This window comes from Pleurodeles waltl, chromosome 4_1 (assembly GCF_031143425.1).
Source record: "Pleurodeles waltl isolate 20211129_DDA chromosome 4_1, aPleWal1.hap1.20221129, whole genome shotgun sequence".
NCBI classification, from domain to species: Eukaryota; Metazoa; Chordata; class Amphibia; order Caudata; family Salamandridae; genus Pleurodeles; species Pleurodeles waltl.
Window position 1 is genome coordinate 776,541,125 of NC_090442.1, and position 15,775 is coordinate 776,556,899.

Genomic DNA, 15,775 nt, shown 5'->3' on the forward strand with positions numbered 1-15,775 from the left:
TTGTGGAACAGTGTATCTCTGTGCTTTGGTGAAGGAAGCTGGGCCCTCAGCGGAAGCTGAGGGCCCAGCACTGAATGGCAGTGAATTTAGACCTATAAACATAAGCAGGCCATACAGCACTGTAGGTGCAGTGGACACACCAGATGGAACAGTCACCCTGACAATGGTAGACAACATAGCATTAAATAACACTGTCGGTTCTGAATCTGGCTCTAGGAATTCTGGATTCAAAGGTACCAGCAAGTTCTGAAATGCGGGGGATGGTGCCGAAGGCGTCAAAGGTTCCAGGAATGTCTGTAGCAGTGCCGGTTGGGATCCAGGTGGCTTTTTTGCCAGATCCGGCTGAGGTGACAAGCCACTTGGAAGAGGATCTGTTAGCTTTACCACAACGAACTCTGGTTCCGTGGACATACTCATGCAGTAGAAACAGGGTGTTGAGGTGACTTACCCTTTCTATGCTTTTTGTGTATCCTGTTCTTCCATTTCTTACCTGAGAAATGGGAGGCAGGTGACCTGGATTGTGGCCTTGAGTGTCAGTGGCTCTGTCTGTCATCCTGGGGCCAGGCCATCAATAGCTTGACCTTTCGCTCCTTGATCGCTTTAAGATGCGTGCTAAGATGTGAGTTGCAGGATCTATAATCAAGGTCCAACCCCAAGCACCAAAGGCAGATGGAACTGGGGTAAGTAACGGACATCTGTCCCTCACAGTCCCTACAGGGCTTGAAGACAGAGGGCCTGATTACAACTTTGGAGGAGGGTGTTAATCCATCCCAAATGTGACGGATGTACCACCCACCGTATTACGAGTCCATTATATGCTATGGAACTCGTAATACGGTGGGCAGGATATCTGTCACATTTGGGACGGATTAACACCCTCCTCCAAAGTTGTAATCAGGCCCAGAGTGTTTTGGAGGAAACATAATAATGCACTGTTACCTCTGTCAAAAGAAATTTGAGATGAAAACTCATGACTCTGGAGAGAGCAAGCTCCAGGTCTGCATGTAAAAGGGAACTGCTGCTGGTATCCCAGGATGGGTGCTATATGGCTTCAGTGTCATCCTACGATGGGACTTCCAGTGTTGATACAAAGTCAGCGCCACCTACTTGCATTCTGAGAGCTTAAGGATTCAGTATAACACCTGGGATTATTGTTATAATTATTATTAGGGTTTTATAAAGTGCACAGCTTACCACAATAGGTTTCCCCGCTCTACACCCACATGGTACTTTATCAGAGTAATGATGAACTGTTTATTCAGAACATCCACGTTTTTAGTTGTTTACAAAAAATAGACAGAAACTGACAGAATCTCATTGAAAGTAGAGTCATGTTCTACAACTTCGGTCCTAAATTGGCAAACACACGCCTCCTTGTTGGGATCTTCTTACTCTATGAACTGCAGAAAAGTTGGAACTGCTAGATCCCAGGGAGTGACATGGTTTATAGTGTGCTACCAGATGTCTGACATACTGAGGGCCTGCATTAGGCAATAGTTTGTGGATATAGCATAGTACTTTGAAATTAATTTTTATATCAACAGTTAACCAATGCAGTATGTTCAAAAGTTTCGATGTGATGTAGGTTTGGGAGGCTTTAGAAGAAAACTTGACATAATCACCCTCACATCCCAATTTAGGGAACCCCAAGTGTTTTTTATAAAGTTCCCTCACTCACTAGTTAGTGGCATGCTTTATCATAGAGCATGCTACAACACTGGAAGACCAATGCTCAGGGTGGAGCAAAGTGTGTTATATGGAGTCAATATCCCCATTTTATAAGGAATCCATTGTGCAGAATAATTTTAAAACTGTCTAAGAGAGTACCCTTCTTAATTTTATTGTGGGTGCCCCCGACAGGGTTAAAAATTCTAGATTGGGGTGTACCTGAGAGATTACTGCCCTTTCCCCCTCTCTGCTGTAATCAACATGTAATCAACATTGAGAGAGTGCAGGGTGATTAAAAAAACTTGGAGACACACTCTCACTGCAATAACCGCATATAGACAGCGCTGGAGAGAGTGACATTGACTGAATGGTTCATGCACATTTGACCACACTATCGGAAGTGTGCGTTTAAGCAAATGGGGGGAGGAGGGGCAGCATGAATGATCTAAGGCTTTATGGATACTCCACTGGGAGGATCTTGAAAGTGTATGGGCTGAGATGTTGATGTGTGGAAGATGGTGAAAAGATGCACTTAGAGAGTGCCTGGAGACTGAGAAATTTTACAAATTATGGTCATTTGCACTAAACTACACCACACATGAAGATTGCACTGGGAGAGAATTGCATTTGACCACGTAATTAAGAGCACTAAGCAAGGCGTTTGAATAGTCACATAAGAGTAATTTGAAGTATATGGCTTCCAGGAAAGGAATAGGCCCATAGCTGAGATCAAATATCAGATAGGAACATATGACTTACGGGGGACAGAAGCACAGGAACAGTGAACTAAAGGTCCCCTATACCCATACAGTGTTTGACTAAAGGGCGATGCTCTCACTCCTACCCCAGTTTTGGAAAGAACTCGGGTAAGATACTTATTGCACTCTGCTCACTTTTGGCTATGCGTCTCATTTGGGTCCACTTCTGCGGGGATCGCAATTTGGGTGATAGAAGTCAGTCACTGGTTTTGAAAGTATAGAAGTGTGCCATAAGGACAGCTAGAATTGTCTACTCTTGGGTGGTTCTTTGACTGATATGGATGTTTTGAGGTGTTGCCAGAAGGGGCAAGTATGGCCATATATTAAATTTCTTCCTTTACTTAGTCAGTGACAGAGAGGGGATAGAGAAAGGTGAGGTAAGGGATCTAAATCCTGATGAAGGCCAACAACCCAGAATGGCGACAGTAGGGCCGAAACCACTTGATTACATCAGAAAGGGGGACAGGGCACTAATCTATCAGGTACACCCCAAACTAAAGTTTCTTAGACAGTTTTAAATTAATTAATTCTGCAAAGTGGATCTCTTGCATTGACTCCAAATAACACACTTTGCTCCAACCTGAGCGCTGGTCTGCACCAGAGTGCTGTAGCATGCCCTGTGATGAAGCATGCCTCTATTTAATGGGTGAGTGCAATTTAAAAAAAAACACTAGAGGGTTCTCTAAATTGAGGGGATTGCTTTTGTTTAGTTTTCTGCTTTCCTTTCTTGTGTATGTTTTTGACATTTGTCTGGGAGGACAAGGGAAAAGGGATACCTCTCACCCCTTTCTTTTTGAATATAGGCTTTAGATGTAGCCTGGCGGCAGCTTTTTGGTCTACATGCAGTTGTTTATGAGCACCCTCAGTAACACCCAGATACAGAAGGTTGCTCTAATCCAATCTTGAGAGGGTCAAAGCCTGTCTCCCTGTTCTCTGTAACAAGGTTGGAAGGCAACTAAGAATCTTTCTCAACCATCAAAGCATTCCAAAGGAGGTAGCCACTACCTTGGTGATCTGGGGGTTCATTGAAACTTGTTATCTAAGCAGATGCCCAAATTCCTAAATTGGCACTGGCATAGAGCATGTCCCCAGAGCCTTGGGCCACAGATGAGGCCCCCAAAGATGGGGCTGGTTGCCCAATAACAGAAGCTCAGTCTTATCACAGTTCAATTTGAGGTAGTTGAGATTCATCCAGGTAAACACTTTTGACAGGAAGATGTTCAGGACATCTGCAGTCTGCTTTTCCTGGGCTGCCAGACAGACAATGATGTGGGTGTCAACAGCACATGAAAAGAGTCATCTGGGACTATACTACAGGTGAGGAATCTGCAGGTTAAAGTATCCATTAAAATTCTCATTATCACCTTCACACCCTCATTGGAATCAAACCAAACATCATAATGTCAGTATACATCAAGTCAAACAGAAAGATAACCTGGAAGAAAGCTTCTCCTACACTGACTGATCAAAATATTGCCAAGTACCTATTACACAGCCTGCCTGGTAGTTACCAACTCCCCTCTTTACAGTTTCCCTGTGTCAAGTAACTGTTTGGTCCAGCCTGGCTACAACAAAAGAATAGCAAAGTGAGGGGAGGGGCATTTTTACAAACAACTGGTGCAGCACAACAATTGGTAGCGCTCGCTGCGTCAGTTCTGAAACACAGGGATGACCCTTATTTACAAAAATACAGTGCATCCCTGTATTTCCCCCTGTGCCGGCTCTAGATTACCTGCTGAGCCCCAACACTGCCCCTCTTGTGCCATGGTTCAAGGATGACTGCATTGCAGAGGAGATTGTTTTTGTGTGGGAAAGGACATCTTCCTACACAAAAACAATCTTCAATGGTGATTTGCTCTATGTGTGCTGCATGATGCAGCACACATGAAGCACAAAAATGAGGAGAAATTAAAGCATTTCTCCATGTTGCGTCACCCTTAGTGTGGTGTTACATTTTGGCACTGTTACAGATTTATGATTTTTTGTAAATCTGGCGCAGCGTGAAAATGCAATGGGTGTTGCTGTGGACAACATTGGCGGTAAAAGGCACTTACCGCCGTGCAGAAGACAGCTAACACACCGCCGCGACCGTGGAATTCCGCCACAGCTATTATGACCCACCTCTCGGAATCCGCCAAAAGTCAGACACCCACACAAGTCCGCCACACCAAAGGTCAGTGATAAACTGGCGAAAACAAAACCTCCACCGTCACGCCAACAGAAATACGCCCACACTATCACGACACACGAATCCAGGCGGCGGTCTTTCAACCGTGGTATTCCATTGGCGGTACTCAACGCCGCGCTCAAAATACACACACTCTTATAAAACACAGCCACATTGGACAATTCAAAATACACACACCTGATACACATACACACACCACTACCACACACCCATTACAATATAAAACAAACACCCACATCACCCACAAACCCATACTACCAAAAAGTCCGAAAGAAGGCCAGAGAGAGACACCACCAGTAAGAACAACAGCATCCACAGGCACACAACACCATCACCCACACAACTTCCACGCACCTCACACAACACACCACTACATATCACCACACTTATCACCACACACTCCACCCCACACATTACCTACACCACCCCATGGCACGGCAAAGACACTCCAGGTTCTCGGAGGAGGAGCTCAGGGTCATGGTGGAGGAAATCGTCCGGGTAGAGCCACAGCTATTCGGATCACAGGTGCAGCACACCTCCATAGCTAGGAAGATGGAGCTATGGCGAAGAATAGTGGACAGGGTCAACGCAGTGGGACAACACCCAAGAAATCAGGAGGACATCAGGAAGCAGTGGAACGACCTACGGGGGAAGGTGCGTTCCGTGGTCTCAAGACACCACCTGGCGGTTCAGCGGACTGGCGGCAGACCCCTACCTCCTCCCCCACAACTAACAACATGGGAGGAGCAGGTCTTGGCGATTCTGCATCCTGACGGCCTCGCAGGAGTAGGTGAAGGAATGGACTCTGGTAAGACAAAGCTTTACTATTACATCCCCCACCCTACCTGCATGCTATCACATACCCCCACCCTCACCCCCAATACCCCAACTCCTCACATATGTCACAACATCACAAACCACCCATCCCAACACCAAGCCCTGCATGCAACAACAAAGCATGGACACCCATCACCAAAGCATGCCCACTGCACACACCCATACCCCCTAAACCATCATCACACAAGCTCCCACACAGGAATGCTAGCACTGGGGTACACGGTCACCCACCCATTGCACACCATTACACACACAGATTTAATAAACATCCTTTTATACCCCTGCAGGACCCCTACCCAATGTCACCGGACAGGAGGGTCCACACGTGTCCACACCACCAACAGAAGAGGACCACAGTGATGACAGCACCTCTGTCCAACTGGATCTAGATGACCAGCCGGACCATCGGGGACCTCTGAACAGTCGGTTCCCCTCACACAGGCACAGGCCACCACAGACCTTCCCCCCTCTGGAAACACCAGCACCCACCCAGCGGGCCCATACCTCCGTCCCCAGGACACTTCAATCAGCTGTGTGTCCACCACTACAGGGAACCCAGGATAACCCACCACCCCAACAACAACAGGGACCTGGAGTCAGTGGTAGTGGGCACACGGTCCAGGGGACAGAGGCCCAGGAACACAGGGGAACTGGGAGGGCTGCTGTGTGACAGGGGGCGGACAGGCCAAGGGAACCCACTCTCCACGAGGCCCTCTCCTCCATCATGGGAGCCTACCCACCACTCCCAGGAGACGATGGCAACGGTACTGGCCAAGATTCAGGAGACCCAGCACATGCAGGAGGAACAGTATATTGGCTTCAGGGAGGAACTCAGAACCATCAGCTCCACCCTGGGCACCATCGTAGGGGTGCTGAAGGAAGTACTCAACACCAGGAGGGACACTGTGGCACTACAATGGGCCCCTGACACTAGCATGGACGATGAACTGCCCACCACCTCTGCCGGCGCTAGTGGACAGAACGCCCCGCCACAGGACCACCACACCAGCACCCCACCCCCTGCAGAGGGAGAACCACCCCGCAAACAGTCCCTGAGATCCAGGATAAAGACAGAGCCCCGCCAAGAAATGAGACCACCCTGATTGTCATCCTACTGTCCCACTTTGCCACCCTGTCCATAATTAAACTGCCCCAGCTCCACTTCCTATGCCCATATGAGCAATGCACCTCTGAGACTAATAGACTGGACTCTGCCATGGACACTCCTCCGCCATCACCCCTCACCATTTCACTACCCCCTCCAATATTGAGCATTTAAATAAACACACCTAAAGCACATGATCTGGAGTCTGTCTGTGATTTCGAAATAGTGTATTAGCAATTACAGTGACAAAATGTTTTTTAAATAGTAATGTCAACATACCTATGTCACACAGCTCTAGTCCATGAGGAATCTAAGCAGATGTCACACAGTGGGACCCACATCTGTGAAATCGTAAGGGAAAGTGACAACTCAGTGACCATACACTGGGTGAAAACGACAGACAGGAGAGAGGTAGTAGTGTCAAAGTACATGTAGTAGGCAGGTTTGTATTCCTACCTGTGCCTCACTGGAAATATTGCAGGATCACTGAGTCCCTGTTGTGCATGTCTTCTTCCTCTGTTTCCTCCTCATCACTGTCCACAGGCTCCACAGCTGCAACAACACCGCCATCTGGACCATCCTCCTGCAGAAAAGGCACCTGTCGTCGCAAAGCCAAGTTGTAAAGCATACAGCAGGCCACGATGATCTGGCACACCTTCTTTGGTGAGTAGAATAGGGATCCACCTGTCATATGGAGGCACCTGAACCTGGCCTTCAGGAGGCCGAAGGTCCGCTCGATCACTCTCCTAGTTCGCCCATGGGCCTCATTGTAGCGTTCCTCTGCCCTGGTCCTGGGATTCCTCACTGGGGTCAGTAGCCATGACAGGTTGGGGTAACCAGAGTCACCTGCAAATGGCGAGGGGCAACTGTTGGACACACACTAACCTGGAGGGATAACCCCAGACCCAGACAACCATTCCCACTGACTTGCTTCTAGGTGCTCACCTAATACCACACACCGTGCCTCTGGAGTTGACCCATCACATAAGGGATGCTGCTATTCCGCAGGATGTAGGCGTCATGCACTGAGCCAGGGAACATGGCATTCACATGGGAGATGTACTGGTCTGCCAAACATACCATCTGTACATTCATAGAATGAAAACTCTTCCGGTTTCTGTACACCTGTTCACTCCTGTGGGGGGGGGAACCAAAGCCACATGTGTCCCATCAATGGCACCTATGATGTTGGGGATATGTCCCTGGGCATAGAAATCACCTTTCGCTGTAGACAAATCCTCCACCTGAGGGAAAACGATGTAGCTCTGCATGTGTTTCAGAAGGGCAGACAACACTCTGGACAATACGTTGGAAAACATAGGCTGGGACATCCCTGATGCCATGGCCACAGTTGTTTGAAATGACCCACTTGCAAGGAAATGGAGCACTGACAGCACCTGCACTTGAGGGGGGATTCCTGTGGGATGGCGGATTGCTGACATCAGGTCTGGCTCCAACTGTGTACACAGTTCCTGGATTGTGGCACGGTCAAGCCTGTAGGTGATTATTAAATGTCGCTCCTCCATTGTCGACAGGTCCACCAATGGTCGGTACACAGGAGGATGCCGCCATCTCCTCACATGTCCCAGCGGATGGTGCCTATGAAGGACAACAGCGAGCACAGAGTCAAACAACTCAGAGGTACGTACCCACAGCTTACACAGAACACCAATCATACACAAAAGGTGGCCTATATGTGTGTTGAGTCTAGGCCTAGGTATGTGTGACGCAGTTGAAAATGAAGCCACATGGGCCCCTGAAATGGCGGCGCCTGACCTCTAAATTGGGACAATGTGATGTGAGGTAACTGCGCTGGCGTTGTATACCATCGCGGCAGGCGGTCGAAGACCGCGGCGCAACGCTGCATTGGTTAACATTGGACCCTATGGGTCCCAGGAGCCAATGACGATGTACGCCGGCGGTGACGGTATGCACCGCTGCGGACGTGACCGCCATTTTCTATCTGTTTAATCACTTGATACCTGATCTTCGACAGAAGAGGACCTACACTGCAAGTGCTGCTGTGACCTCGGTCTGGAAGAGACAATGGCTTGTGCGTCTGGGGAAAGGGCCCCTGCCTTCACCACAGAGGAGTTGGAGAAACTCGTGGATGGGGTCCTCCCCCAGTACACGCTACTCTACGGTCCTACAGACAAACAGGTAAGTACACAGTGAGCATGTTGTATGGGCTATGCCTGTGTGGAGAGGGCTGGATGTAAGAAGGAAGGGGGCAGAGTGCTGCATGCATGAAAGACGGTGAAAGCATATGCCACATAGCAAGGGTAGGGATGGGGGCCAATCACTTTGACGGTGCAGTTGGTAATGACTTGTCTTCTTCCCCTGTACATTTCATGTAGGTCAGCGCCCACCAGAAGAAAGATATTTGGCGTGCCATCGCCAAGGACGTCCAGACCCTGGGGGTCTACCACAGACGGAACACCCACTGCCGGAAAAGATGGGATGACAATCGCCGCTGGAGAAAGAAGACGTCGGAGGCTCAGCTGGGGATGGCCTCCCAATGTGGGAGGGGTGCCCGTCGCACCATGACCCCCCTGATGTTCAGTATCCTGGCGGTGGCCTACCCGGAGTTGGATGGGCGCTTGAGGGCATCACAGCAGACACAAGGGGGTGAGTACACTCTCAGTCTGCTGACTTTGCGCGCAGTGGAGTTGTTTGGGTGGGGGAGGAGGGCTGTGGGTTTCCCTAGGCCAGAGCGAGTTCTGTAGGCAAGGTCCCTCCGTAAGGCAGGCCATGTGGCACCCCAGCCCACCTCTGTAGAGTGCCAAGTACAGCTATTCATGCCCCTGTGTCATCTATGTGTGCAGATGTCGTCCATAGCCTTGTAGGCCATTTCCCAGGAATTGAACAGTGGAGCCCAAGAGCGCGGCGTAGTGCAGGGGGCTTCTGTGTCTGTCGTGTCCGCCAACGGTAGCGGTAATGCATGCACTCAACATGTCTTTCTTCTGTCGTCCCCCCCCCTTTTTCTGGTCTCCCTGTTCTTGTGTGCATTAGAATCATCAGGCGGAGGAGCAGTGGCACCGGAGCAGGAGGGAGCTGCATTCCACATGGCCCTGGAGGGCGAGACTACGGACTCGGAATTCACAGGTGGGACGGAGGGCAAGGGGAGCTCCACGGCGGGGACAGGAGCTGAAACCAGCAACACGGACTCGTCCTCTGATGGGAGCTCCCTTGTGGTGGCGGCAACATCTGTCCCCCCCGCATCTACAGGTACAGCCGCCACCGCCCTACCAGCACCACCCTCCCAGCAGCCCTTCAGCCTTCGCCCCATGCCCGCTCACCCAGGATGGTGGGCATCACCTTCGCCCCAGGCACCTCAGGCCCTGCCCCAGTCACCCCTGCTGCCCTCAGTAAGGAGGCCATTGACCTCCTCAGGTCCCTCACTGTTGGGCAGTCTACCATTTTGAATGCCATCCAGGGTGTAGAAAGGCAGTTGCAACAAACTAATGCATTCCTGGAGGGCATTCATTCTGGTCAGGCGGCCCTTCACCGAGCTTTTCAAACTCTGGCCTCAGCACTGATGGCAGCCATTGTCCCCATCTCTAGCCTCCCCCCTCCAACTTCCTCCACCCAGACCCAATCCCCTGTACCTCTGCCTATCCCAAGCACACCATCAGACCAGCCTACACACACCTCAACACATAAGGGAAGCTCAGGCAAACATAAGCACCACACATCCCACAGGCACTCATGCAAGCAACACACACATGCAGACACACTAACATCCACTGCCTCCACTGTGTCCCCCTCCTCATCGTCTCCCTCCTCCCTCCCAGTCTCGTCTACAAAAACACCTGCATGCACTACCTCTACAGCCACTACATCCCTCACCAGCACACCCACCAGCACACCCCGCTCACGTTCAGTCACCACCCCACTACTATTCACACATCCCCTGTGTCCTCTCCCAGTGCGTCTGTGACGCCCCCTCCCAAGATACACAAACGGAGGCACACACCCACCCAACAGCCATCCACCTCACGACAGCCTCCAGTGCATGCACCTTCACCAAAAGTCACCAAACGTACACCTCCTACAACCACCACCTCTTCCTCCACTACCAAACCCCCTCCAGCTACCCGTCCCAGTGTGTCCCAAAAACTTTTCCTGTCCACCCTTGACCTTTTTACCACACCTCCCCCACCCCGTCCATCTCATAGGTCCTGAAGTAGCACCTCAGCCAAAACATCTCTGAGACCAGTGGTGCCTGTAGTCACCGGTATGTGGAGTGCACCGGCCACCAGGACAGCCAGTGTGGCACGGAGCCACAGCACAGACAGTCCCCCACCTGTGAAGCATCAGAAGTTGGCCAGTGCCCGGCGGGAGAGGGGGAAGACTCCAGCCACCAAAGCCGCTCCCAGGGGTCCCGTTGGGAGTGTGGAGTCAGCTGTGACACCTTCCAGGGTGGGGAAGGGCCACAAGAAACCCGGCAAGTCTGGGAAGAGCTGCACGGCGGAGAAGACCGCCATCATCCGCGCTGCACAGGAGGCCACCACCAGCCCCAGCCCAGCTGCCCAGGAGGCCACCGCCAGCCCCAGCCCAGCTGCCCAGGAGGCCACCGCCAGCCCCAGCCCAGCTGCCCAGGAGGCCACAGCCAGCCCCAGCACAGCTGCCCAGGAAGCCACCGCCAGCCCCAGCCCAGCTGCCCAGGAGGCCACCGCCAGCCCCAGCACAGTTGCCCAGGAGGCCACCGCCAGCACCAGCCCCACTGGGCCATGAAGGACCACCAGCAAAAGCCCCGATGGGCCATGAAGGACCGCCAGCAAAAGCCCCGCTGGGCCATGAAGGACCGCCAGCACAAGCCCCGCTGAACATGGCACGCCAACTCAAGCCCCGCTGAACAGGGCACCGCCAACTCAAGCCCCGCTGAACAGGGCACTGCCAACTCAAGCCCGGCTGAACAGGGCACCGCCAACTCAAGCACCGCTGAACAGGGCACCGCCAACTCAAGCCCCGCTGAACAGGGCACCGCCAACTCAAGCACCGCTGAACAGGGCACCGCCAACTCAAGCACCGCTGAACAGGGCACCGCCAACTCAAGCCCCGCTGAACAGGGCACCGCCAACCCAAGCACCGCTGAACAGGGCACCGCCAACTCAAGCACCGCTAGCCCATGAGCGGCAGGGGCACTGATGCAACTGGGTCTGTCACAGGGTGAGTGATGCACTCTGGGCACCAGTCCCCCTCCAGAACCAGTGGAGACATCCATCCACTACCTCTGCCTTCACAGGATAAAGCACTCTGGGCACCAGTCCCCCTCCAGAACCAGTGGAGACATCCATCCACTACCTCTGTCCTTCACAGGATGAAGCACTCTGGGCACCAGTCCCCCTCCAGGACCAGTGGAGACATCCATCCACTACCTCTGTCCTTCACAGGATGAAGCACTCTGGGCACCAGTCCCCCTCCAGAACCAGTGGAGACATCCATCCACTACCTCCGTCCTATACAGGATGAAGCACTCTGGGCACCATGCCCCCTCCAGGACCAGTGGAGACTGTTATCCACTTGTGAGACTGTGGATTTGCACTCCCCAGGATTGAACAGTGGGCAAACCACCCAATGTAGAGACTTGAGAGACTGTGGCTTTGCACTCCCCAGGATTGAACAGTGGGCAAACCACCCACTGTAGACACTTGAGAGACAGTGGCTTTGCACTCCCCAGGATTGAACAGTGGGCAAACCACCCACTGTAGAGACTTGTGAGACTGTGGCTTTGCACTCCCCAGGATTGAACAGTGGGCAACCCACCCACTTGTGAGACTTGAGAGACTGTGGCTTTGCACTCCCCAGGATAGAACAGTGGGCAAACCACCCACTGTAGAGACTTAGGGCCAGATGTAGGAAAAAATCAATTTGCGACTTGCAAATTGCGAGTCCCTGCGACTCGCAATTTGCAAGTCGCAAATTGCTATGCAGTACGGTGTCTCAGACACCGACTGCGACTCGCTATGGGGTCGCAATGACCCACCTCATGAATATTCATGAGGTGGGTCGCAAATTGCGGCCCCATAGCGAGTATAGGCACTCGCTAACATGGAGGCCTGCTGACGTCAGCAGGCCTCCATGTTAGCGTCCTGCTTGTCAATAAAGCAGTTTTTTTTTTTGAAGGGTAGCCCGTTTTCCTTACAGGAAAACGAGCTGCACTTAAAAAAAACGAAACCTTTAGTTTCGGTATTTTTTCAGGGCAGGTAGTGGTCCCTTGGACCACTCCCTGCCCTGAAAAAATATTTTGGGCTCCAGTCACAAACTGGAAGGGGTCCCATGGGACCCCTTCCAATTTGCGATTGGGTTACCATCCACTTGAAGTGGATGGTAACTGCGATGCCATTTGCGACCGCATATGCGGTCGCAAATGTTATTGCAACCCAATGCGACTCGCAAATAGGAAGGGAACACCCCTTCCTATTTGCGAGTCTGAAATGCATTTTGCGAGTCGGTAACGACTCGCAAAATGCATTTCTGCATTGGGATACGCGTTTTGCGACTCGCAAACGGCAAATTTTGCCGTTTGCGAGTCGCAAAACGTTTGCTACATCTGGCCCTTAAGAGACTATGGCTTTGCACTCCCCAGGATTGAACAGTGGGCAACCCACCCACTTGTGAGACTTGAGAGACTGTGGCTTTGCACTCCCCAGGATGGAACAAGGGACATGTGGCCCCCTCGTGGATTTGGCGTCGTGCACTCAAGCGGCTGAGGTGCCCCCCCTTTCCCTCCCCCTGAGGTGCCTGTTTTCTTGCTGTCTGATGCCCCTGCAGTGTTCTCTCTGTCATGGTCGGGGATCTTGTGTGGGCCTCGCCCATACCGTCTGGTCCCAGTGTTCCACGGACTTTCTTTGTGCAGTACCTGGACTACTATGCCTGGTATATATTTTGTACATGGTGTATATATATATATATTTCTGCCTACTTGTTTGTAATATATTCCAATGGTTACACTCATTTTCTTTGGTCTTTGCATTCTTCCGGGGGCATTTGGGGGGTGTAACTATGATGTATTGATATGCATTAGTTTGTGTGTGTGTTGTAGTGGGTGAGGGTGGGGGTGTTGCATGTGTATGTCCTTGTTTTTTGCCTCCCCCCTCCCCTCTGTCGTAGGTGCAGTACTCACCGTGGTCTTCGCCGCCGGCGTTCGTGTTCCTGGTAGAGGAGCAGGAAGACTATCGCAGGTAGGATTTGGAGTTCCGGTTCCATGGTGTCCTCGTTCGTCGTGGAGTGTGTAGAGGTGAGCGTTTCCCTTCGAAATTCCTGTTCCGCCGTGTTTTTATCCACGGTGAATCCGCCCCGGAAAAGGTGGCGGATTGGCCTGTCATAATAGTGTGGGCGGTACATTGTCTCCCGCCTGTCTGTTGGCGTGACCGCCGTGCTGTTTGTTTTTACCGTCGTGGCGGTCGGAGTGTTAAAGTGGCTGTCTTTGTTGGCGGTTTCCACCACGGTCGCAATTGCTATTTTGTTACCGCCGGCCTGTTGGCGGTCTTATCGCCACTTTAACACCGTCCGCCAGGGTTGTAATGACCACCTAAGTTTCTAATGCAATGTCAATATCTGCCCTCATCCAAGACTGTAACATTAACGTCTTGAGACTCACAGAAATGTAGTTCACCTCATTGGAATGCCACTATGGAGTATATTTTTCCACTAGGACAACACCTTCTACCTGAGAACCCACAAAAACAGTGGAATACCACTTAAATGCAAACTGATTAGCTCAGTGAGCTCCTCCTTTTTTACAACACCTCACTGTGGCACTCAAAACACAACACCTAAATCACTTAACACAGAACCAACTTTAAGATGGTTTCCCTGATTACAATATTGACAGGGGTGTAACAAAGGCTCTGCAGTGCGGGGGCTCGAACTCCAGGGGGGCCCCAAGCACAGTACGCTGTGCAGGGTAGCAGGCCTCTGACTGGGTAAAACGGGGAGAGGGCCCCCACAAGGTACTTTGCAGGGGGCCCTCATGTTTTATTGCACCAGTGAGCATTGATCAACTTGCCTTGTGATCACTTTCCTGGAAGATGTCAATATTCACTAGTAAAAAGATGAAGCTACAGCTTTCCTCAATTTCTTTATATTGGAGAACAGCCCAGTATAACACAGAAACATATCTAATCATAATAAGGTTGCCAGCCTCACGCAATTTATGTAAGGTAACACTCACAAACATCTAAGAGCCTTTAGTATTGCTTTTGTCAGATCACTTCTTTATTTCTTTCAAAATCACGACCTTTAACACACTATCCTGTGCCAAACCAGAGACAGAAATGAAAAAATGTAGAGACCTCAATCAAACTGACAACAGTTGCAGGCAAAGCCAATAGACCTGGCTTTAGTGTACTATTGATTGATACAAATACGTGCTTGCACAAATGTGCTCAGATCAGTGGTGCTATGTCTTTGTGCAATCTGTCTCTTTCTGTGCTTGTTATGCCTGTGGTATTTTTTTTTATTCCTCAAGATAATTGTATAGTTCGAAACCCTAGATTTCTTTCAACATATACTTTTTTTGGTTTTTAAAAACCATGATAATGGCTAGACCCTATTTTACTTTGTATCTCCAAGAAGTCAGTATGCTAATTTTACATGCTTTGCTCTGAGTGTGTTTCCCCACACAGGGTGTTGTCAGCAATCTGCGATGCCTGCCTTAGAAAAACTGAGATCGGTTTTATTAATATTAGGTTGTTTCGTCCAACATAATATGCCTTATGATGAACTTGTGTTCATTCTGTATCCCAGTTAAGTCAGAGCACCATCCATACGCATATACCATTAGTTGTTTGTTATGAAAGTTGAGGATCTATATTTATAGGGTACTCCAACTTTGTAATTTTCGTATACACGTTTTACATGTCTAATACTGTTCCTTTACTGCTTTTCTTCTCTCATTTCCCATACATTTTCACTTTTAACACTGGGTTAGGTTACATCATTCCATCCAGTACTGTGGAGCAGGACTTCCTTCTATATTACTTCGAAACATGATTAGTGTCCCAGCTTCTTTTTACTTTTTTTTGGCATACCTCTCCTTTAGTGAATTTTGTTATATTTACCCCAATTACTCCCCTTATTTATTACCTCCACATGTTAAGGAATTCATGTATATACAACATTGGAGGCTTTCTACGTGATTCCACAGAACCTTTTGTAACGTAATATTTGGTTTGCTTTCATCATACCAACATCGGTAGTTATTGATGCACT